Genomic DNA, 25,451 nt, shown 5'->3' on the forward strand with positions numbered 1-25,451 from the left:
AGACATGGAGTATTATTATTTGAAGATATGATTTTCTGGTACCTTCGGATGTGTAGAGCAGCTCTATTTTCGAACGTTATTATCTTGCCTTGGACCATCACCGAATAACGCTCCATGTTTTATCTTCTCTGGGAAGTTTTATGGTGGTGATATATAAACTCATAACGAATTGGCTGACTTAAAGTCAAGATTATGGAAGGTTTATTATATCCAGCAATGAAATTATACACTACATGTTTTATGACGAAAAATATTCTAGCCCTCACGCTCACTGAGGTTTTCTCGGAAACTGCTCAAAATAAATCGATGGAATTTGCTCCAAAATGAAATATCCCTTAACACCAGTTGATTTTGAGGGCTTAATAGTGAGAAATACGTGAGTCTTTTGCTTTTCATTTAGTAAGTTTCCAATTTTCCCCATCACGTTGTTGTTTTAATCCTATATCCGTCTTCATTTGAAGTTTCTGAGAATCCAGATCATCGTCTTTCATCCCCCGATCGTTTCGTTCCATCGGCTAAAATCATACGAGCATAATTCGGTTTCGAACCCAGGATTTTATTCTTCAGTGGACAAATGACGGGGATCATTCCCATATTTCCGTCCCCAGAACGAGGCTTTTCATCCATCATGAAATTAAGCCTAGCATATATATCTCTCCACTATGCCGCATTCAAGAATTGTCTCCGAGTGCACCCAATAGCGAAAGAACGGAGCACCACTCCTCTAATGCGAAGTAGAAAATTTTTAATTTCGGTTTGGGCGCACGTAGATTGAATCGTCCTCAGCGACTGCCTCCGCACACACAACTCGAAACGAGACGGATTTGTACACTATTTAATAAATTTAGATCCGGAGCGACGATACTATTTTCGACTATCATTAGTGGGAATAGTTAACATATATAAACATGAAACGTTTACTATGAGTATCGCAGGATTTAGTATCTGAGTGTGGTCATTTATTTTGCGTCGGTTTCACTCCATACGTTGCACAAGGTCGGAGATTTCCCTTTCAAAAGAACAGAATTCGAAAGGTTTGGGAAAACATTACGAAATGTTCAAGATGTTTTGAACATCACATCCAAACAAACGACTTGCGTATCAATCGCCTGGTATTTTGCAAGACTTCTCCTTAGATGACTCCTCATCAGCTGATAACTTGAAGAAACTATCTATAGTCCTTTGGGGAGGAGTGTGAAAGCCACAAGGCTCAAGGATAATACATCAATTCACTATTCATCAAATTTTTTCTGCTATAAATTTGAATAGTTATACAGGATGTTTTCAAGGGTTGACATAAGGTAGAACTCATCAAAATAAGTCGTTTACCCAAAAATTGTCTATATAAAATATCTAAGATGGCTGAAATACTACCCCTAGAAGTTCGACAACATTTCATTGAATTTCAAGTAAGGGACTGTGGAAGGTGTCTCCGGTATCGCAAAAACGAAACAAAACATAAACATATGGCTGGACAATGAATGGTTCAGTACCAAGTTCAACGGATTAGATGCATCACGTCACTTTTGAGAAGATCATAATTGTTGTATCGTGCAATTTAGGGTGAAGAAAAAATGTAGAAAATCGAGGCAGTTTCTTGAAAGTGCTTATGTTAGTTATGTTGAAAAAGTACTATAGTGTTTTCCCATTTAATCCCATTTTTACGACGATTGTTGGAATGTTCGAACAAGAAGATTGTGATGCCCATTGTGAAAAAATTCGTGAATAATTTAGACGAATTTTATTGGTGAGATTTTGAAGTATTATTCTATTTTTTACACTTGTGTCCTAAGTCTCTTCTGTCAGTTGGTAACGAAATGAGCCATTTCATAAAATCGTGTAAGTTACTGAAAAATAATGACAACAATTCGGTAATCCTAAGTTTCCATTTTCATTACCACGTAAATATCGAACGAGCCAATATCCAAAACAAAACCACATGGTCGAATCAGGAGATAAGTTTTTTCCCACTGCTTTGCGATAATTCAGCTAACAAACGGTCTAGGATCGTAGTAGGATCCATTGCAGTGATCATTTTAAATTTTTTTTTCAACTTTCATCATTTTGAAATTTTGTATAGGTGATTTTTGGCGAATCGCTTCATTTTGACCAGTTCTACCTTCTGTTGAAAAAAAAGCCTCACCTTCAAATACATATATAACAGTACTGGTGAGGACTTTTCATATATGTATTATTAACTGGCGCTTTCAGGAGAATGTAAGTTCGAGCTCGGTTACATTTAAATGTAGGAACATATCTCAAATTGGAGCTGGAAACACGGAAACACAGAATTTGATCTTGTTGGGCATGTAGCTGCAATCATTATTGTTCCTCAGTCCCTCAGATGAATTCACGAGAAAAACTTAGAGGAATTTTCCAGAGAGGTCCATGAGGAACGGTGTTTCCTGCGAATAGTAGGAATTCCAAGTGAATTCTCGGAATTTCAATATTTTTCATGTTAATTGAATTCTTTTCCGTATCGAAAAACCTGCAATATCAAGGGAGTATTTCTATTTCTTCTCAACGTAAAAATGAACCGTGTCTTCGGAGCAGCGAAATGATATCCTTTGAATGTCTGAGGAACTGGAGAATTTTATCTATTACTGAAGAATTGCCCGTTTGCAGTCCAGTTGAAGGAATTTAATTGCTTTATCGCTTGCATTAGTGCTTTGTGAATCTCATATCCGTCAGTAATTGAATTTTATGACTTGATGATGATCTGTTGAGCTTTTGAAGACGGATAATTTAAACACTTATTTTTTGATTCCCCATTGATTCCAAGTGGTGTTGTACATTGTTATTATCGAGAGGGGTTGAATTATATGTCAATGACGATTTTATCGATCTTTAGAGTAGATAGGTTGTTGTAATCATATTTTTTTCTTTCTTTTTTTCTTCGTTTTTGTTCTTTTCTTAGTTTCATCTCTGGTCTTTTATATATCCTACTCACTCCTCGCTTTATATTAATAGTGATATCGAATGGTTTTACGCAGGCAAAATGCTCTCTTTTCACTCAGTGAAATTTTAAAGAAATATTGTTGCTTTATGCTCCAGATTCATTGTAAAGATTTTTCTTAGTGTACTTCGGTACTGAACGTTGTATTTTATCAGGTCAATAGAATAATTTCAACGTCCACATCAACCGTTAGAAATATTTCTCTCAGATCAGGAGCCATTGAGGTGGCCGCATCATTTCTGATATTTTCGAGAAATCCTCCGGTTGTGTCGTTTCACGAACACGATATTTCCCGATAAGTTCGGCTTTCAGGGAACCGCAGAGAGAACGGCTCGGATAAATGTGCGACATCGCGAGAGCTTTCGAAGAGCAACGAATTGTGGTAAACGACGATGAACTGAACTATTGTGATAAACTACTGCGGTCTCCTTCCCAACCCTCGTGGACAATTTTTCTTCATACAATAGCGGCTGGCGAACGTAAATTCGCCAAATCTGTCGCTTCGCCGCAGGAATTGCACGGTAAAAGTATGGGGTACTCCAATGAGGATATTCCATTTCGGAATAGGCGTATAAACAGTTTCTTCGCGAGAATGATCCGGGTGTCTGTTATATGGAAGTGGTATATTTCACTTATAGAACTCTAAAAATAAGTTCTCTACCGATATGCAAGATTCGCGAGTTCTCGCGATATGTGAGGTGTTTTTCGGAAACACTTGGAATCTGTCAGTTTCAGTTGATTATCTGATGATAATGATGATTCAATCTTGGCTTGGTGGTGCTCGAGTATGTTGCCAGCATTCAATATAGTCAGGAAATTCCGCAACTGTTCTCATTAAGGTGAGAGTTGTGTTGCTCTGACGAGATCAAACAAGATCGAAACCATGATCAGCATCTGTTCTTCTTTTGGCACCCTCAGTAATGGTGAATAGCTAGTTGGTTTCAGATCGTAACATCGCCAGGTGGTTAGGCATCTGAATATCTTTTTAGATGTCATGGAAGAATTTATTTTTCATTATGCATAAATAGTCAACTTTCTCTTCAATTTGCCGACGAACCCTACGATTTTTACCTGCTCTATAACTGCTTGTCTTCCAAAATCTGGCAAAATATGCAGGGTGTTCCTTTTAAAATAAAAAAAGTTGAGGGTTGTATAAAGTTTTTTTAGTTTTTTTCCTGTCAAGGATATACGAGGATATATTGAAAGATTCTTAGCCTACTATAGAACCAAACAAAATTTCAATGTCAAAATATTTTAATACTCAATATATTCTCTTAATTGAATACATTTATTAGAGCGAACCTGCAACTTCTCTAGACCTTTCAAAACAAAATGTTTCTTCTTGCTCTGCAAACTAGAACTCCACAGCTTTTATTGCCTCCTCGTTGGAAGAAAATTTAGGACCTTTTAAACTTTTTTCAGTTGAGGAAAGAGATGATAATAGGATGGAGCCAAATTTGGTGAAGAAGGGGGGCGTTCTAGTTATTCAAACCCTAAATCACGAATTTTTTGCATGGCAACATGAGATTTGTGTGCAGAGGCGTTGTCCTGCAAAAACAAAACACCTTTGGATAGCTTTCCGCGTCTTCTCCCTTCAATTGTGGTCAGTAATCTCGAATAGTAATCTCGGGTTATTGTTCCACCCTTATCCAAAAAATCAATCGTGATTACGTCATGGCAATCCCAAAAAACTGAAGCAAGAACTTTTCCAGCAGATTTTTAGGCACGAAACTTCTTAGGTCTTGGAGAACCAGAGTGTCGCCATTCAATCGATTGTTGCTTTGTTTCTGGATCGTAGAAATGTACCCAAGTCTCATCCATAGTAACAATTTGGTTTAAGAAGTCTACATCGTTTTCAAATCGAGCACAGATCGAACGCGATGCTTCTACCCTTTCACGCTTTGGGTCAACATTCAAACATTTGGGATTCCATTTTGCAGCAAATTTTCTCATGTTCAAATTGACGTGAGCTATATGATGAACGCGTTCGTAGGAAATATTCAGTGCTTCAGATATCCGTTTTAGCCCAATTCGACGGTCTGATAAATCCTGCCATGAACTGCATCGATATTTTCGGGGACTGACACAAAAACTGGGCTTCCCGATCGGTCATCATCTTCAATGAAAAATTTACCTCTTTTGAAGCTTGCAGTCCAATTTTTCACGGTCGCATACGAAGGACATTGATCTCCAATGGTGCATATCTTCGTAAATCTGCTTACCTCTTAACCCTCTTAAATACAGGTACTTGATGATGGCTCGATACTCCAATTTTCCAATTTCGGTGGACATCTTCTTTCTTTTATTTTATTGCGTAACTCTGGTTTACTTTTTTGACCTCAAACTTCACACTGACACTTCTAATGAGTTATTGTTCGTTTCTATGGTAACGCAATATTTTTTTTATGCACGTAACTGGTCTAGGCTAACTAGATATCAATACATCCTCGTACTCCTAATTCCATAGCTTATCCCAACCCTGCATAGATTTAATCGGTGGTCCCTGTGATATGGGTGGAATGTACTCCGGTTTGACCGGAGGGACCCCCTTCATAACGATCAGTCTCCCCCGAAACCTTTCCACTCGAGGAAAAATGGAAACATGTTTTTTTCCGTAAAACGAAAACGTTTATCTTAACCAGTCGAATGGATTTCGGCAACGCGAAAGCCCTGGCTTATTTTTCTGATAACATTTCCGCGTCGTGGAATGATAATTGTCGCTTCTCTCCCAGGGATTCCCCATTGTTATTCCTCGAACTTTATTTAGTCTGCGACGAAACTTGGGGTCGAAGTATATTCAATCAGAGAAGCGTAAAAGCGGCAGGATGGAAGAGGAGCGCTCTGTTATTGATAATCTGAAAAGTTGGGGGCCCCCCCACAAGAAGAAAGTGGATATTCCGGAGCCTGAAACAAAGACAACAGTTGAAAAGATTATTAGAGCCAACTTTCCTAATATAATTTCACGCTTCGGAAATTTCCGCGACTGTAAAATTGATGGTATTGAGTTTTGCATGACAACATTATAATTGCCGGGTATTATTAGTGATCGAGGGGGCTTTTGGACGACTTTCGTGTCGATGAGGATCGGGATGTTTACGAGGGTTGTTTCGGAGTTGCGTTATTATGTGTGATCGTTTTTTTTTCCTATATGACAAAACTATGAGGAAGACCGGAATCGTTTGGCCCTCTGCGATTTATTTAATGAGGGCAATGTCTGTATTTTCACTGAAATTTGTATGTACCAATTGGATGTTGTTTTGTCCAAAGATAAATCGCATTTTTCATTCCCTCTCGTAGGGCCAGTCCATGTGGAAGCGATTAGGAAATCGTGTTTTTCGAAAAAGCCGTAATGAGCGGCTGTGTTACATGTTAAATTCCATGCTTTTATGCTGGATTATAGGGGAGCATAATTGAAATAATAATAATACAATATGCGAAGTATTTCGGTATCACGAAATCAGAAATTAAAGATCGCGTTGCCGCATTCAGTAGGTAATTATTTTCTCTTTTAACATTTTCATGCACAGAAGGCGCACAATCAGATATACCGACTTTCCATAAAAAGAAATTCACAATGTGCCTCCCTAGATAATATACCATAACGTTTTTTACGAGCCTTTTACGAACCGGCATTACCATAACAAGAAAATTGTATGATGTTATATTATTTATAAGCGAGCGATAAAATGAAGTGTGAAGGGATATCCTCGGCCTGATTTTCTTACAGTCTCATCCTTTGCTAACGTAATATTCACAAAGACATGCAAAAGGGTGAGTAGCAGAGTAGGGAAGCTTGAAGTAATGCTCTCTGTGTCTCTGTATTTTATGTATAGGATGGGTCCACAAGAGAAGAGACAGGAGGATCGAAATGCATACAAGACTGGTAAATATGGCAGCCTTGGGGACTTAACCCAACCAACCCCCGGGGCTCAAAACAAAGAATTCAAATGGCAACCCCTTACCTGCGACATCATTTGAAAGCTTGTATAGAATGTTGCACAAAAATACTAGGAAAAACTGAGAAAAATGGAAATATAAGCGGTTATTCCCATGAAAATTTAAATATAATTTCATCGATGAATCTGGAGTGAAACAATGACTCAAATCAACTCGGAATATAGAAAGATACAAAGGTAATTCCTGCACAATGTGCTCCTTCCGATATTGCGGTTGCCAGAAATTCGAAATTTCTCATGGTAGCAAAGGAAAACATTGTCTTCGTAAAGTTTGGGGTGTGCAATGTGAATTCTACATGGTAATATACATAACTCCTTTGAATAACCGAATACCGAGCCGCGATTTTCCCTTCATGTGGCTACGCGTTTGTTTCACCATACAGTCAGGTCTTGTATTAAACCTCAAATTGATATTACGCTTTTAATTATTCAATCCGCAAGGAATAAGTTAGGCGTTTTGGGCCAAGCCGAAACTATATTGATTGAACAAAAGTTTAAATGAAATCTATCATTTATATTAAAGTTTTACTTTCCTTATTCATCAAAATGAAATTATTATTTACTATTTTCAAAATTAAAACGCTGTGAACTGGGTTGGTTAAATATTATAAAAAGTTAGAGTGACCCTTTAAAGAACACCTCCTGGGGGGTGAATGATATACTCCTGAATTATATGAAATTTGATGTGATTCGAAAGGTTACTTGACCTGTTCGAGGATTTTCCAGAAAATGGTAAAAGTTATGAATTTTTTACGTTACTTTTTATATCGTTATTGAAGAGTAAATAATCGGAGTTGATTTCGATAGAAACCACATAATTTTGTCTGCATTTATGCCGACGCTGTTTCACATTTCCTTATTTGTATATATACGTTGCTGAATGCGTTATAGCCAAATGATTATTAAGAAGTTGGAAAGGTTCCCTTGCTACCAGGAACAAGCATAAAATATGCACCAGAGGGAAATACACAGAGTCTCCGAATGACCTACATGAGACAGTAAAACGGAGCGTACTCAAAGGGATCATTTTCCTGGCATAAGTTCAACTCTTCTTATATCGACCTTAATATGATGCGTACACAGTTACGCGTCTGGGAGACCGAAATATTGATGTAAAATGATGGAGTAAAACCGGTAACGGCCAATACCGAAAAATTGTTACCGAGCTACCCTATTTTATGGCTTATAAATATAAAAGTTTCACCTCTATGGCGAATATAAAGCAACACTTTATGAAGTGTTGTCTCGTCGTTTGCTTCGCTGGTGTAGGTCCCGCAGTAATATTTATTTGTTGATCTGCTACGACTTTGAAAAATTGCCATTCTACCTGTCGGAATTCGGGCTCTCAATCTTCTGGAATTGGAAAATAAGCCGGTCCTCATATGTTATGTAGTCCAAGGAGCCGAAAATGTTCGCCTGGAATTTTGCGAAAACAATTTGATATTCTCATACGAAATGGACGATTTCAGGTTCAAGATTCGAGTGGTTCTCTGGAACCGCGTTAGATCACAGTGTTCCTGGATAATTGTTCCGCAAAATTCGACCATCGTTGTATATTTTGGCCTGAAAGCTTAACGACGTCCTCTCCGAAAGGCTCATCCGGCTAGTCATTAGGGAAGATGCATGCAAAAATATCTGGTGTGGAAACAGTTCAGAAGGTTGAGGGGACCAGGTGAAATTGGGCAAGTGCCACATATGTAACCTTTCCTGCTTCGGAACTCCATTCGGAATTGATGGATTCAAGCGTGAAATATTCATTTAGGGGCACGGCGCAAAATTTACATACTTATTACGTTTCACAAGTCGAATTTACATGGCACAGAGAGACGGAATGCCATGAAACGTTGCTACTGTTCGAGATATTGCGACTGTCGAAAAAAAATTGTCACGTCACACTCGAATCGGGAAGGAACATAAGCGGAAACGTACCTTGTGTTGAATGTCATCAGAATGGAACAATTCAGAATACCTCTTTCTAATTTGCCTAATGAGATGCGCAATGAAAAAGTAAAAACGAAAAATTAAATGGGTTACTTTTAGCAATATTTTAACGGTAAAGAATACATTCAGGTATTGAACAGCTTCTTCATTGACCTCGATGTTTCTACCAGAAAAATCGTGGTAACTTTGAATGTGAGACATATTCTGAAAGAGCAACCCCAAGAGCAAATGCAAGAAACTGTACGGATTTTTCCTCTTTGCACAATCGATATTCGCACAAGTCGCCTAGAGAAGCAGAGATTTAAACAGCAGTTAAACTTCGAAGCCATCACATTGATCTAACGATTTCTATTCGATAAATTATTTATACCTAAGGCTTATCGATCGTCAACCTTCTTCCATTATTCAAGTGATAGATAAATTCAATCCTCCCGGAGTGTTCAGGTTTTTTCACCGGAAAATTTCGAGGTGCCTTTTCATGTTCTCGCCTATTGAAGGAATTCCAGGGCATCTAAATAAGTGGAAATACGGGAAATGCTGTACTGTGGCATTGCAGCGTATTCAGTACGAATTCCAGCGGAGCATTCCGAGTAAACCAACGAGAGTTTTTCATGGTACTTTCCTGCCAATGAATGGAAATGCGTGATCTTTTCGAACGGGACACATCCCATTTCTTGCGCGCCTCATTTTTCCAGGGGTTTCTCGAATTTTCATTCGTATTTTTGCAATTTCTTTCATACTGGGGCGAATGTGTATCTTGTACGCATTTCACTGATGGATCAACCAGTAAATGAATACTTTCAAATTGAAGCCAAGCTTTCATTATGGGCATATCCAATTAAAAATAAAGATAACTCATCATTTCACTTACTAATTCGAGGCCGTAGATCACGAATACGTGATTAGGTTTTTTGTATGATCAGTATTTCTGGAAAAAAATCAATATTAATGCAAAATTTCGAAAAAATTGGTGAACTTTGATGAGCTGTAGCAGCCAGAAAAAAGGCACTAGACTTAAGCTGATTTATTTGGGCGTAGTTTACGAATATGCAAACAGAATTTTGCTGTGAGGAATAGTTTTCAAGTTATGGTCGATGAAAAATCGGAAATTTTGGACCTTCGCGAAAAAAATCATAAAATTTAAACTGTTCGCGGTAAATGAATGAAAGTTGATTTTTTCTATTCACAAAGAACCAATCTGTCACCAAAAAATCAGCTTATGTCCAGTTTTTTTTCTGGCTGTTCCCAAAGTTCCCAAAGTACTGATCCTACAAAACTACGACACTTTAAATACGTGAAGAAGGGTCGATAAAGAGAGGACCAAGACATCACAAAAGTTAGTTTCTTGTGAAAAAACTGATAATAACTGGTAATTATGGGAGTGGACACATATTTCATAGCATTCCTCGAATATCGTGGAAGAATTTCTGGAGACGAAAGCTACCAAGCGTTATATTATGGAGATCTACCTATCCCATTGAGATATCTTGTGCGACCATATTTCGTAGACCCAATCGACGATATCGATCGAAAATTGTCCGTATACAGTTGCAATCGTTGATGAATTAGAACTGATCAGATTTGTCGCCTACCACGGTCGTTATGAACTGAGTTCGCTTTGATCTGTGTTCAGTTTAATTAGTCTAGTATTCGCCATGCTTGTTAGTTGTTAGTGTTAATTGATTTTGTTGGGACTAGGTGTGCAGTTCTGCGATAATCAGCGTTCATTTCAGTGCAACGTATACGTGAAATCTGGACGTATAACGTTCACACTCACGCTTTGCCGCAAGCCATTTTTTTTCACGAGCTTTTATATTTTGATAGCGTCCGATTGAGCTGAAACGTTGTATACACTTGTAAATCCGATAAGAATGCGATATAACCATGTCCTGATGATAAGTATATCCTTCATCGAGGATGAAAGCGAACACCTCGTCGGACTTACCCCAATGGTCTGGGGTTAGGTGGGCATCTCGCCGGTCCATTTTCGGAAAACAATTATTCAGGTGTACATCGAACATTGATCCGGTCGTTGGACACAAACAGTCACCGGACGCGGAACGATAAACTCGGAAAAGACCGCATTCGAAAGGTCAACGGGTCTGAAGATTCGCCAGATTCGGAATAATTAATTTATTATAGCCGGTATATCATCCGAACGAAATTCATCCCATATTCCGGAGCTTCTGGGATCCGCAAACGTTCGAGAATGCCCGAAATTAGTTTCGCAAGAGGAGAGAGAGAACGACGTATTCGGGTATGGAGATTAATGCATCTCCTAACTGGAGATTTGATGCGGTAAACATTTTAGTGGATGAATTTTTTGTTTGCCATTTGGTTTTCCTGTACGGGCTCGCGCAGGGATAATGGGTTGCTTCGTTTTGTAGTTTTCAAAGTGAGCCGAAATTCATTGATTAATCGGGAGCGTTTTGGCTTGTTTTTCATCGGTGTGAGGGGAGAAGTTGGGTGTCGAGGTTGAAGCGATAAAATACTATTATTCGTTGATTCCCAGGGCCGGATCGAGGGCTAAGTACTGCTTGTGGTAGACTGAATTTTTGCAACTAAAATAACTACTGAGAACCCTCACTTGGTTTACCTATGAGAGGTTCTCTGAAACGGAAATAACGTCACAGCGTTTGTAGAAACCCAAACTTTTTCATAGCCGGAGATACGCCAATAGCAAGTTCTTGAAAGCCTACCTGTGCTTTGTTTTCATGTTTCTATAATTTTGTATTCTTGAGAAAATGAAAATCTCTCGCTGTATTAAAATGCTTTCTATTTGTTACAGGTAAGCTTCCTTGGGATGAGTGATATGGCCGTGAAAGAATTTCACACTCGAGCAAACGCGAACAACGTTCGGTGATTTTAATTGGGTAAGTTCGAATGCCAACATTGTCGCATATAATTAATCCCAGTGGCTAGACTGGACTTCGTGTATTCGGTGTTATTGTCGGGAGTGTTTCCATCTTCGCAATTTTGGAATATACAGGGTGACAATTTGAAACTTGCCAGTCCAATTATGTCACGACAAGGATGATTTCAGAGAAAATGCCAGGAGCCAGGAGCTTTCACCCCTGAATTCTCAATAGGGAACAGGGGGTGAGCTATACTTCAACTGAAAGATCACTTGACCCTCTACATGAATACTATGGTTCGCAAATTTTTATTGAGTCCTTGGAGTAGTTACAGGGGCTGACAATTTGAAAGTTTGCTATGCCAATTATGTCTCGACAAGGATGTTTTCAAAGAAAAAGTCGGAACAGGTCAATTTTTAAAGGGAGGGAGACATATTTCGAGCAAAATTGTAAGCCAAAATGTCCTCAATCTTAGGTGTAGGGGTTGTCACCCCTTAATTCTTAATAGAGAATAGGTTGAGCTATACTGGTATTATGTAGAGAGACATTTTGTGTCTTCCAATTGAGGTTTAGCTCACCCTCTATTCCCTATGAAGAATTTAGAGGTGATAGCCCCTACACCTAGGTTTGAGGAGATTTCGGCTTACAATTTTGCTCAAAATATGTCCCCCCTTCCTTTAAAAATTGACCTGTTCCGGCTTTTTCTTTGAAAACATCCTTGTCGAGACATAATTGGCCTGGCAAGTTTTCAAATTGTCACCTCCTGTAACTACCTCAAGGAATCAATAAAAATTTGCAAACCATAGTATTCATGTAGGTAGAGGGACAAGTGATCTTTCAATTGAGGTAAATCTCACCCCCTATTCCCTATTAAGAATTTAGGAGTGATAGCCCCTACACCTGGGGTTGAGGAGATTTCGGCTTACAATTCTGCTCAAAATATGTCCCCCTCCGAATAAAAATTGACCTGTTCCTGCATTTTCTCTGAAAACATCCTTGTCGCGACATAATTGGCCAGGCAGGTTTTTAAATTGTCACATGATTGCGCATCTGATGTCATATTTTCTCCTCTAAAACCTCAATTTCTTTAAATTTGAATGTGATTCCCCCCATTTATGAAAACTGTTGTGTTGTATGCCGTCGTATTCTCCGCATTAGTCCACGTAGGCACTTCCAGAATGATGTACGAAGTGAGCTGTTTCTCCTCGGGCAGGAAAAGATTTCAGTATGATTGCATCGGATGAACGGATTGGGTGGAGGGACTGTAAAATGCATAGTTGTTTAACCTCCATTACAGCAAGTTCGGCTCTCGGAAGGAGTTTCGCAGCTCCTTCGTCCTGATATACGCCGTAGTAAAATGTAATGCATTCCATTCGGTATTTTCGAGCGACGGGGCCCTAAGAGTACAAGAATTGTGGACGTTAAATACCCGTAATTCTGGAAGGAACCAGGGTAATTCACGCTGATGAATCTGGACAGGAATGTAACGAAGAAACGGTTATTCGCTTGAACGGAGGAAAACGTGAGCGACGTTGTGTTTTTCGCACTTTATTTCCTCCTGGATGTTCCGGTGGCTTGCCACGAAAGTTATTTCGTTCCCCCGGATCCGACAATGTATCGTAAACCCCATTTTTCTGATTCTGATATGACCACGCGAAATTTCTAAGACCTAAACCCGCGTCTTTTAAGTCAATTTGTTATCGAGTATTGAGATGAGTTTGATTTGGAGATTTTCGTGAATAATCCGTTCATAAATGAAGAATCTATTGCACATTTCAAAATATTCTAGATGCGGACTCATTTTAGTGAAAATTTGAGTTCCTCAAGCTCTTCTCCCTTGAGTCTTTTAATGTAAAAAAACTTCTTCATTTTATATCCACGAATGATCCGATTGTAGATGATATTTCGATAAATTGAGTTTATAATATGTACCGATAAAGAAACTGATGTTCCGAAGCGTTTAAGTATAACGCTTATCTCATTCACTTTCAAGTTTTTCATCTAGAAATTTTCCCGAACAGTCCGAATCATCCCCCAACAATAGATGAAGCCTATTTCACTCGATCAATTCCGCATAAAACATGCAGAAATGGAAAGGGGCGCTGGGCCGAGTGGACCCGTCGAATACAAAAAAAGAAAGGAATCTCCCCCGTTCCTACGCTGGTATAGTGGCTACGTGGAAGAAAATCGCAGCTGACCACTTGAAAATATAATTTTTTTCGGCCGATTTATCCGGACCTCAATGCGGCCGTAATTTTTCTCTTTCGCTACCTAAAAAGACCGTGAGTGGCCGAATCCGGAATAAATATGGGAAAGAGTCAAATCCCCAAAAGGCGCCGAAATTTTATTTACGCTTTGTCCACCGGGCCCACGCCGTAGCTTGTATCCAGGCCAGTTTATCCGAGTAAAAAACTATGTTATTCCCGGGATGTAATAATACAGCGGACTGTACTGGATCCCGGTTATTATTTTGTTACACAGACACATAATATAACCCCCTTTTTCATTGGTGTGCATCTAAGCATATGACCTTATTGTTCCTGATTTATTTGACGTAGTAAAATCCTTGATATAGTGAAAATATAGTATATTCGGCACAGACTCGCCTCTCTCCCAGAGCTGTGGAATATAAGGGCTTTTGCCAAAAGGGACGATGTGTTTTGAGTCGTCATAGTAGCCGTATTCAAAATGTACCTAGCGGCTGTTTTCTCAGGGTATTGTTCGACAATTCATTATCCTTCTCTTACAAAAACAATATTGTTGGAACTCTATACGATGTTTTCAAAAGTCAATCGTTTTTTAGACGATAAATGATGGAACTCGTTAATACATCTGAAAGATTTATCATTCCTCCAGGAAGTGCAAGAAATTTTCGCTGAAAAGAGGGTGAAATTTTTGTTCAGGCCCCAATATCACCGGGATGAGAGAACTGCTCTCATATTTGGAGGAGGATAGTCTCTGGAGCCTCTCAGAAGGGCGATATGTGCCCTTTTGAGTTCTCTTTCGAGGCATTCTTGAGCATATTCAGCTAGTTTTTGTGTTTGCAGAACGTAAGGGTTTATGACATGGAAAATCTCAGTTTTTACTCATATATCAGTACCCCACCCCGATTTCTATCCATTTTTCGTGAGTTTTCAATCATCGTATTTTTTCTTTTGGGTTATTAAAAGTTGTTTCGATGGAGTTCGAGTTAGATATGCTTATGAATTGAGCATTAAACGATGGAATAATGGAAAATGAGCTTGTTTATGTCAGAAACTGGCGGAAAAATGAGTCGAAATGAAAAACAGTACTATTCTTCTTGAATCTTTTTTTCATTTTCATTTTAGGTTGTTTTTTTTTTCGAAAATCATATTCTGAAGATTATACCTTGGGTTCATGTTGAAGAGGCCCTCAGATAATTCTTTGTTCCCTCATATGAACACGGAAAAATCTTATGAAAATTGGGAGAAAATTGATTTGCCGCAAGCCAATTGTCTGCCACGCTAGTTCAGCCAAATCAGGATGATTCTTTTATAGTTGCTCAGTTCTCTGCCCTGATCCATAAATTCGTGTATACATATTCGCGATAATGCGGATCAAAACCTTCGCCGTTTCTATCCGGGTAATAATGGATGGAACAATGGGAAGTCCTATCGGAGGGAAAATTTTTCTCTGCATTTTCCCCTTTCAATATCATCAAGTAGCGACACCTGCATTCAGGATCCAATTAATTACGCCTACGGACGGGCATAAATCCCATTCACATCTGTTGAAATTTTAATTAAAAAGAAAAAACAATCGATGAACTCGAGCCGAGCTATAAATACTCCGGATTTTCGATAATTTGCTCATCTAACGATCTAATTAATTTCTTCGTCAAATTGTACGGAAGACTCCCGATAATTTTCTTCGGGAATTCGCGCTTTTTTTTACTCGGTATTCCTATCGCGGCGCATGCCGCTGTTTACGATGGAATTCCTCCGATCATGAACTGCTCCGAATGACTGCCGTACCTCTCAGCATTCAAAGATTCCTCCTCTGCCTCCTCCTCCTAAGTGCCTTTCTCATTTGAGGTCCAGAGCTTGGCGTAGAAGAGTTTTACCATCGGTGTTAGTCCGGTTTCTTCAAAAGCGTCAAAGATTCCACCAACGTTGAATTTCCTCCCCTATGCTTATGTCTACAGTGGAGTCTCCAACTTTGAAAAGTCACTAAATCAAAGACAAATTCTTTGTTGTTGATATGCTCGACTCGATTGGTATTGCACTCTTTTTGGATGTAGGAAAATGTTACATATCCTAACTGGTATGAAGGACCTGAAACCCAGACTAAAAAGACCTTGTAATTCCTCCCTTGAGCCAATCGGTTGACCAAACTGGCGCATCAACTTTGAAGAGGCAAATGAAGTATCCAGTGAATGTTACATTCACATCATTAACGTAAGAAACCTAGCAGCCTACTGAGAATCTGTAATTCTGGACTATGCGCAAGTCGAGCAGTAAATTTCCACCTACCCTCTCTGCCGTTATTTCTCCAAAATAAAAAATTCACTTGCACGGAATCAGAGATTTCCACTCGCGAACTTGAACACAGTAGCCAGAATTCTGAAGGAGCGCAATATAAAATTCTAAAACGAGCAGCTGCGGATGGAGCCAAAGAAATATACCCTGATGAAAATTCTGATTCGGCAAAGCCGAAAACAATATTGCCGTCGTACTTCTGGGTCACATGCAATGAAGGATATTAAAATTGATTTATGGTAACTTTTTTGTTGGGCATTTTTCTGGGATAGTGATTCTTCCGTTATTACACTTTTCCGCTATTGAATTCTGTACATTGGAGCTTGTTTGGAATGGGCATGTGGATGGGAACGAAAGTAGGTTAACTCCCGGCAGCAGCGTCCGCATTATTCTTGTTCTTCTGGCGTAAATTTATAATAACTCTGATATGCAAATTCTTACCGCTTGGGGTTTGACTAACAACAGAAATTGAATCTGAATTCAGGAAATAAGCTACGTTCGGGTTTCTCCACATCTGATATGCATTGTTAATCGGAATGAACAATGTCCAGGCCCAACATATGTGCGGCATCATAACAGCGGCTGTAATCTTTTCAGCCTCGAAGAAGATGATCCCCGAGTGAGAACTGATGTCCTTCGTTGAAGTCCTTGATTTTCTTCCTGCATATAAAAGATCCCCGTACTTTTTTCGTGATGAACTGAAGATTGAATTGGGACATGAGAATTTTTTCAAGTTTTGGTTGACGAAATTGAAAGGGCAAGATATAGTTCTTTGAAATTTCGATGTTTTTCATTATTTTGAAGAGAAAATTGAGGATATTCGTCTACTGATCGCTTTATTAGTGTTATTAGGGTTTACTGCCTCTTAAGATCACAGTAATCACCCCGTTAATCAGCTGAGTAAAATTTGCAACTTTCCTTTTCAAATTCATCAATTCATCATTACTTTTTGGCCCACCCTACTTCAGTAGGGCTACAACTCTGATTTCGGCGCATATTTAGGCGTCTCCCTGTGTATTATTCTGTCGGATTGAAAATCGACGTGCGTAACATTTTAAGATTGAATCCGGTACCGACCCCCCAGCAAGGATATTCCCCTATCAACGACAGAAATTCAATAACCAGTCACTAAGCTCCCAAAGCCCAAATGCGGATGCCAGAGAAAAAAAAACAATGCCCGTATACGATTCTGTATCATTTACGGCCCAGTTTTTCGAGTCAGGGAACGGGTAATCTCGGCGAATCAATCCGCCTGTATGGGCTTTATCGCAAATTGAAAAATGCGACGTTTTATACGGCTCGTAATGGAAAAAATGTCCGTTTCAGGCAAGACGCGCGCAAAAATCAAGGCCCGGTTATGATGCGGAATGTCTTGCATACGGGAGTCCGGACCTCCCGTTCGTGCTGCCCATTTTAAGCTGCAACACAAACGGGCAGGGTAAATAAGCTTAATCAAAAAGCGACCAGTAGTGGCGTGTTCATTTCGGCTATTGGCTAATCTTTGCATTTGATATTTTCGTTGAACGTTGGGAAATGTGAAACGTGCCGTGAAATAGATAAGGATCCACATGCTCGCGAAGAATAATAGCTCAACAGGGGATGACCAACCAGGAAGATATCCGTGATTTCGCGTGTGCAAAGTTGCTGATGCCAGTTTTTTTCAACTCTACACACACTAATCATTCTCCGGTTATTAGCGGCGCGGCGAAATCTCCGCTTCCACAGCCGCATTTTTTCGCGCCCCAACGAAAACGCCGGTTTATTTTTGGGGGGGTTTGTTCGTGAATTTACACGCGAGGAATCCAGCAGGATGATTATTTATACTTCAAGTGACATAGAAATTAAACCAACCAGCAAAGTTAATTATGAAAAGGGGCAGAGGGGGGCCCGGATTTCGAGTACTCGTTTTGGAACTCGTGAAAATTTGGGTATCGAGGCTTGCAGAGTCGCTGAACAATGATCATCCCTTCTGGCAGTCCTTTCCGGTCGTGATTTACGACTGAAAAGTGTACGAATGAAAAAATGAGGAAAGCACTGACTTTTGCCAGCCAGCTTAAATTCATAATCACGGCGGTCATCCATCCATGCGATGAACTCACTCAAAGCCGCTTGGCTTCTAGAAAATTTTTATTTTTCTAATTTTTCTTGTCAATATCGGACCTCATCTACCAAATATTCTGAGGAGCAGTTCAAAAATGAGACCTTTGAGGATAGAACTTCCCTATGAAACTCGTTTCAGTGAGGGCTCAATAGTAAACTTTCTGCTAACAAGGTAGAGGTTGAACTATAGGAGGTGAACAATAAAACAACCCTATGGAGGAGAACAACTGGTGATATTTTCATTGACCTCTTTGATGATTTTCAATTGGATCGCAGCATCAGGGTTGTTTTATAGAGGACTAACTCTGATAACGTCATAAAACCAATATGACGTTTGAAAAAAAAAGCACTCTGTTATTCGGTAAATGTTTCGTGCCTCACAATATCGGCCGCTTCGAAATTTTTTCGGTATCCGCCGTCAAGTATGCAAGGAAACAGATTGAGTCTGGGAATTCGGGAACAACGAACCTTTGTGTGCAAAAATCGCAACGGGGATTATGAGATTCCCGATTTTTTTTTTTTGGGCGGTGTTCGAAAGACTGCCTCGAGGCTGAAGCTTTTTTCCTTCTGAAACGGTGACTTGAAATCGTACGTTCAAAGGGTAAAAAGAAGGCTCCCGCTTCGGTAATTGTACAATCTTCCCCGATTTTCCATCCCTTTCAAGCAGCCGCTCGCGTCAGCGTAGATTATAATTCGAACATACCTACTGAAAGCGTACGGAAGGGAGAGGAAGTTTACGGGGAAATCTGCCATTCGACGGAGATAATTCGGGGGAAGTGAAGAACTAACATATTCATCAAACAGACACATCCGCTCAAGAAACTAAGCTTTCCAGCGCTGCTCAAGACAACTCTCCTACCAACTGACTGGAATACAATCTAATTAATGAAAGGAAAAGCATCTATGTTTCCGTAACTTGAAACAGCTAATCAAATAATCACACCCTTAGGAACCATCCCCTTGTCACTGTCAAGGAGAAGATAGCAGAAGGTATCGAACTATTAAGTTAAAGTGGTGTCGCAGTGTGGAGGAATGCGAGCTGTATTCGTCTTCGTCACGACCGGTCGAATCTAACACTTCTTCAGATCCAGACGAGAGTGGGGCTCATTCGAATTTCGTTAATCACGCTGAGATCGTCAAACATCCCCAGAAAGTGCGTGGGGTATTAACTGCTCGTCGAGAGTTGAAGATATTTAATTAATTCGTGTTTTCTCTTTGGAAAAACCCAATTTTCTTTCGGGATAGGTGTGTGTAGGGTTTGTCAGGTTTGATAATGAGATTTCAGAGAAATTATGTATTTGAAATAACGAGAATGCATATTTGAAAACGAAAAACCGAATTTCTGAAATGCTTCTTCCTTGCTGCATCTCATAGCTGTGATCTTTGTGCATCAAGGGCTCTTGTAGTTGGTCTCAAGAGTGCTCCATTGGATAAAGGTCAGGTATCTTGGAGGTTATGTTACACATGGTTTTCTCTAGCAACAAAAACCTGGTGGATCTATGTGGCAATGAATTACTGTCAGGAAAAACTTCATTTTCGCCTATAGCTGAGCGGTGTTGTGGTACTACACCCTTAATAACTTCTCAATAAATTTTTGAGAGCTCATGACACTTGGAAGTAGGAATAAATCGATTCTGCCAAACCATAATCCATTTTGATGGTGGGATATAAACGTAACACAATAAGACATCGATAGTTGCTTCAACATCACTAACAGAGTCTCGGGAATGAACAAGATGATAACTGAAAAACTGCCACAAGTTCAGTGAAAAGGTGCAGCTTCATCAGAAACCAACGAAGAACTTTCCATCAACCCAATCCACAAGGACACCTCGATGTGAATTCCAGGATAAATCTGTTCCAAAGGATAAAGAAAACAAAGGCGATTATTGAGAAGAAGCGAACACACAATTAAACAGTAATTCAGCTCTGCAAAACAGAAATTGTAACGTCGAGGTGTTGATCGGAAATGACGATAATTAAAACATTTGTTCGCCGGATAGATCACGTCCAGGACCCTGATGAACGGAGTATCAACTGGAATTAGCATATTCATGACGAGTCTGGATAATCCAATTCATTTCGACCACTTGGGAGAGCCTTGGAAAAGATACCGAGTATCTCTTCTCGTTTTGTTTTCTTGGGCGGACGTTGATGCGGAGCTTTCCGAATAAAAGTCGTAAATTCGGTTGGATCCGGTGGGAGACGTGTTGCCCGCCGAATATCCCCTTCCGCGGATATACAGTGTGTGCAGCTTTAACGGTGATTTAGAAGGCGACAATCGACTTGTGATCTCTCCTTCCCTTATTGTCTATTTTGGGTTAGAGTGCGATGGACTGATGATAGAATTGCTCTGGGTCACGAAGTCTGCATCAGCTAGTCCACAGATAGATTCAGAAAAAATATTTTGAGCAACAAGCACTAAAAAATAATTCTCATTTGGGCTCAAAATGCGATTGGGAAGAAACCAGAGGAATATCTTCGTATCCTATCGTTATTTCCATATCGAAATTGTGAACTGTGCATTTCAGGAGTGGCAACCCTATAATTTGCCGAATAGCCTACTAAACCTCGGAGAAGGGCGAGGGGGTGTCTTAGGAATTGGAGCCCCATGAATTTTGATTAGATATTTCAATTAAATCGCATATCTGTCTCTTCGTCTGGGGTTATGATTACAATAATAATCTTATTATGGAGTGGAATACTCGATTAGGGGGTGAAATAACGCTTTGTGTATGGAAATAAGGCCACATACGCCAAATTTGCTCACTTTGTTGAAGACGATATTTCATGTATGTAAGACATTCGCGATGAATTCTGCAGGAACGAATCTCGACTACAAAGAGACGGGGTTGCCGGGGAACGGGGAAAGGGCTCTCTGCCTTGAATAAATTTTTGCCGGCGCCCTATTATACGCAAGACATATAGTGGTTACTTTCAGGTGGATAATTCAGGTTACCTGAAATACCGGTCTTACCGAGATAATTTGATGAAGACGACATATTCTTTGGTGCATGAAAGGATGGAATATTTATGAAATATATAAAAGAGCACCAACTCGAGATCTACATGAATATTGCTCTTCAAATTCTTCCTATTAATGATAATGAAATCTTTATAAGGAAAGCCTTGTGTTTTCCCAGTATTCTCACATTGTCCCAGATGAAATATAAGTTATATAACTCCAACAATCACTTTACAATGAGTAAACCCCCTAAAGATCTGCGTTTTGTTCGGAACGCAACACGAGGTGTATTTCGCCCCAAAAATACAGTTGCCAAGGGAAAGCTCTATAAGCAATTCATGAAATGCGCACTTTCTTGGCGAGCAACTCCCTTTCTAATTCTCACCGTACAGTCCCTTTCCTTCGAGACTGTACTTATTCATTTTTCAGGGTCCTAATCAAAATTTCTAAGAAATTTATGTCGGATTAAGGGAATATTCCTTTTGCCTGGGAAAAACTTTGAGTTTGTTGCTGAACAAGGATTAAGGTACCGATTATCTGGTTGGAGCGGAAGACTCTCTGTAAGTCCTCAGAGTGGAGTTCAGCTCAGCCCTCCAGGTTTTCTCTCACTTGTTTAGCCACGAATTATTCTTCGGAATACAATATGAATCCGTCTTGATAAATTGAAAGGATGTTTGTGGCGAAAATTAGAGTGTTAAGGAAATTTTGAAAACATTCGATTGTCAATTCAGTCCCATGGGGTGGACAAGTAGGCTAAGACTTTCTCATCCCCTCTTACCATCCATAGATCGCTCGATATTCAAGTTAGCGAAGGACAAACAAAATATTAGACAATATGAAGTCGTTTTTGGTGATGAAAGCTTCCATAGTGCGTTAAGAGTATCAACAGGGATAATAAAACAAAAACAAAAAACACACTTCTTTCAAAGTTTTACTCTTTGGCGATCGATTTCGGTTGTCAAACCATCATCAGGCCAGCTGAAAAGTATATAAGTGTTTTCTCAAAATTTTCATCACATAAATTCATGTAGGCATTGTAGTAAGAATATGCAATCTTACCGTCAATGAGGTAGTCTCTTTCATAAAAATCATTAGACTCTCGACAACAAACAATGTGGAAGAATGTTGTTGTTGAATTTCTTCTGGTCGGTATGTGGTGAAATTATTCGATACGTAGTCTAAACGAAAGTGTAAGTTAATTTAAGTTGTCATCTGTCACGTTTCTAATGTTAGGGGGTATGTTAGGGAAAGAGCCGCCTTCAATTTTTTGTTTCATAAATAAGTTCTCTTTTGAAATTTATAGAAAACCTACACAATCTGACAATATTATCCCATATCATTCTTATCATGCACCATTGATGAAAAGAGCCGCCTTCAATTTTTTGTTTCATAGAATTCTTAATGTTCCCTTATCCCCCGAAAATTACAAAAAAGAAATAAATATTATATATCAACTAGGCACAAATAACCTATACACTAAAGAATACATCGACCAAGTATACAACACAATAAAAAGAAAAATAACAATGAAGAAAATCTACCCCCATATCACAAAAAGAAAACTCTATTTAACAGTACCATATTATAAAGGCCTACACGAGAATATACAGCGAAATATTACGAAATACGACTACACACTGATAAACAAACGACATAAAACAATCGATAACCTATTAGTCAACAACAAAACCAAAACTAAACGAGAGGAAGAAAGTGGAGTATATCAGATAAATTGTTCAAGCTGTCCTGCCTTTTACATCGGCATGACTACACGTAATATGAAAAAACGTTTCGACGAACACAGTAAAAATCACCCCAAGTCAACATTAGGATGCCATATAAATGAATGTAAACATAACATAGAATTTAATAACTTGAAAATATTACATAAAGGTTATAATTTTTATAAACTAACAATGCTAGAACAATTGGAGATTTTAAAGAACAGAGATAATCGACATTTATTAAACGAATTATCAGATTTCAACCTTAGAGAGGGCAGCCTAATAAAGATGATTAATTTCCCTAACATACCCCCTAACATTAGAAACGTGACAAATGACAACTTAAATTAACTTACACTTTCGTTTAGACTACGTATCGAATAATTTCACCACATACCGACCAGAAGAAATTCAACAACAACATTCTTCCACATTGTTTGTTGTCGAGAGTCTAATGATTTTTATGAAAGAAACTACCTCATTGACGGTAAGATTGCACATTCTTACTACAATGCCTACATGAATTTATGTGATGAAAATTTTGAGAAAACACTTATATACTTTTCAGCTGGCCTGATGATGGTTTGACAACCGAAATCGATCGCCAAAGAGTAAAACTTTGAAAGAAGTGTGTTTTTTGTTTTTGTTTTATTATCCCTGTTAATATGAAGTCGATCTTGAAAAGGTACAATTAATCTCGTGGTGTTCAGGATGGCGAATATGTGACAATGTATTCCTGGAATTAATAAGGAAGGCGTATGTATGAACAGTGTCATAACGCCGGTGAATTTGACATATAAGGCTATTAATTTCGCACGATTAAAGGAGACGGCGTCCATTTATCCCGTTTTTCATCGACGTAAAATATTCTTCGCCACACGATAACCCATGTACGTGTTTTCCAGTTGGCGGTTGTTTGTCAGACCTTCCGCATTTTCAAGACCATCTCTCCCCAAATTAGCCCATCCATTATGCAGCCGAGTTTCACCTCGAAAGTGACATTTGCACGGATGCCGATGGAAAAAAATTTCCATTCCTCCTCCTGGCCGTTTTTTGACCGAGTAGAACGCGGCACTCGACGGGATAATTCCTGGGAAATTCGCTTTTCATACCCGTTTTAATTTTTCCGACCGCTCCAGTTGGAACTACGCAGCGAACCACGGACATTTATGGTTTTGTCATGTCGCTGCATAAACCATTAGGTATGTCCCACCCGTTTACCGGTCCATTACTCTTGATAGGAAATGCGGTTATGTCAATTATTGGAATGGGACGCGGCATAAGAACCTGTCGGAGTTGGCCACTTGTGAAATGCAGCAAGTATTGGCCGAGATTTTCGCTGTAATGAAAATTCTGTTCGAATACATTTAATTTAAGAAATGCGTTGATTTTTTTCAATAATCTCCTTTCTCGGTTGAAGAGCACAATCATTTTGTTTGATTTTTCGTATTTTGAGCTTCAAATGGTCAAGAACGTTTGGGTTTGATCAATTTTTAGCGTGCTTGTCCCATTTAATAATAATAAATGTCTTTATTTCACTTGGAATCTCAAGGGAAGGTCAATCTACAAAGAGTGTACATTTCTTTGAGGCGAATCGTTTTACCCCTATATCGTGTTATTATCCAACATTAATAAAACGAGACCATATTATCATCATTCTCTTCAATTGTTTGCAAAATGGCGAATGCGCCTCTTGTATTTCGATTCTGGATACACAACAGAACGCGTTTCGGTAAAACGGTGTTGAAATCGACAAATAAACATCTCCCGGAGGAATGAAAAATGAAAACTCCTTGCGGAATACATTAAACATAGCGGTCGATCGATATGGGACGGAGATTTTTTTTCCGAAGAGCAAAACCAAATAAGTTCAAACACAAACAGGGCCATCGGATTCCAACGGGCGCAAGAACGTTAGGGCCGGAATGGCTTTCTGATAACCGTGACAAATATAAACGGAGTGAAGAAATGAATATTTATGCGATTACTTTCTCTCTGTTTCTTTGTAACTTAGTGCTGCGTTGCTCAGTTCGCCGTTGAGGCACGGAAGGCTATTAATAGGAAATGGTTAATTCGGACGAGGAACGAAAAGTTGTAACGAACGTTCGGGAAAACTGTTAACTCCACGGGGCTTTTCACCGTTCCAATTTACAACCCACCCCCGGCTCAATGGTGGGATTTTGACCGTCGCGAAGTGTTTGTCGAGACTTGTAAGCGTTTACCTCCGGACTTCGCGGTATTTTTACACGTGAAGGAATGAACGGTAGTAAATATTCCAACGAAACGTTTTTATACCATGGAATACTCTCAAAAAAGGGGAAATCTGAAGTTTTGATGCTTTGATACAGATTGGTCAAGATAAGAAGGAGGTACAGGTGTGTCATGTGGACCAGAATTAAGGATCTCTATGCTCTGGGACATGGGACCCTCTATCTTGCAGGGTGTCTCAAAAAGA

General features: G+C 39.3%; 1 protein-coding gene across 9 annotated transcripts in view; it reads left to right on the plus strand.

The window, feature by feature from the left end:
• The window catches only part of LOC123321327 (hemicentin-1-like), a 160,119-nt gene that overhangs the window by 20,594 nt on the left and 114,074 nt on the right, over positions 1-25,451 (plus strand). For 3 of the 9 annotated variants that reach the window (XM_044908805.1, XM_044908800.1, XM_044908801.1), the window contains one exon: positions 11,642-11,726. The exons of the other annotated variants lie outside the window; for them this stretch is intronic. The gene's annotated coding sequence lies outside the window, so the exon portion shown is untranslated. The remainder of the gene's footprint in view (positions 1-11,641; positions 11,727-25,451) is intronic. 9 annotated transcript variants of the gene reach the window in all.

The sequence above is a fragment of the Coccinella septempunctata genome, chromosome X, assembly GCF_907165205.1.
Source record: "Coccinella septempunctata chromosome X, icCocSept1.1, whole genome shotgun sequence".
Taxonomy (NCBI): Eukaryota; Metazoa; Arthropoda; class Insecta; order Coleoptera; family Coccinellidae; genus Coccinella; species Coccinella septempunctata.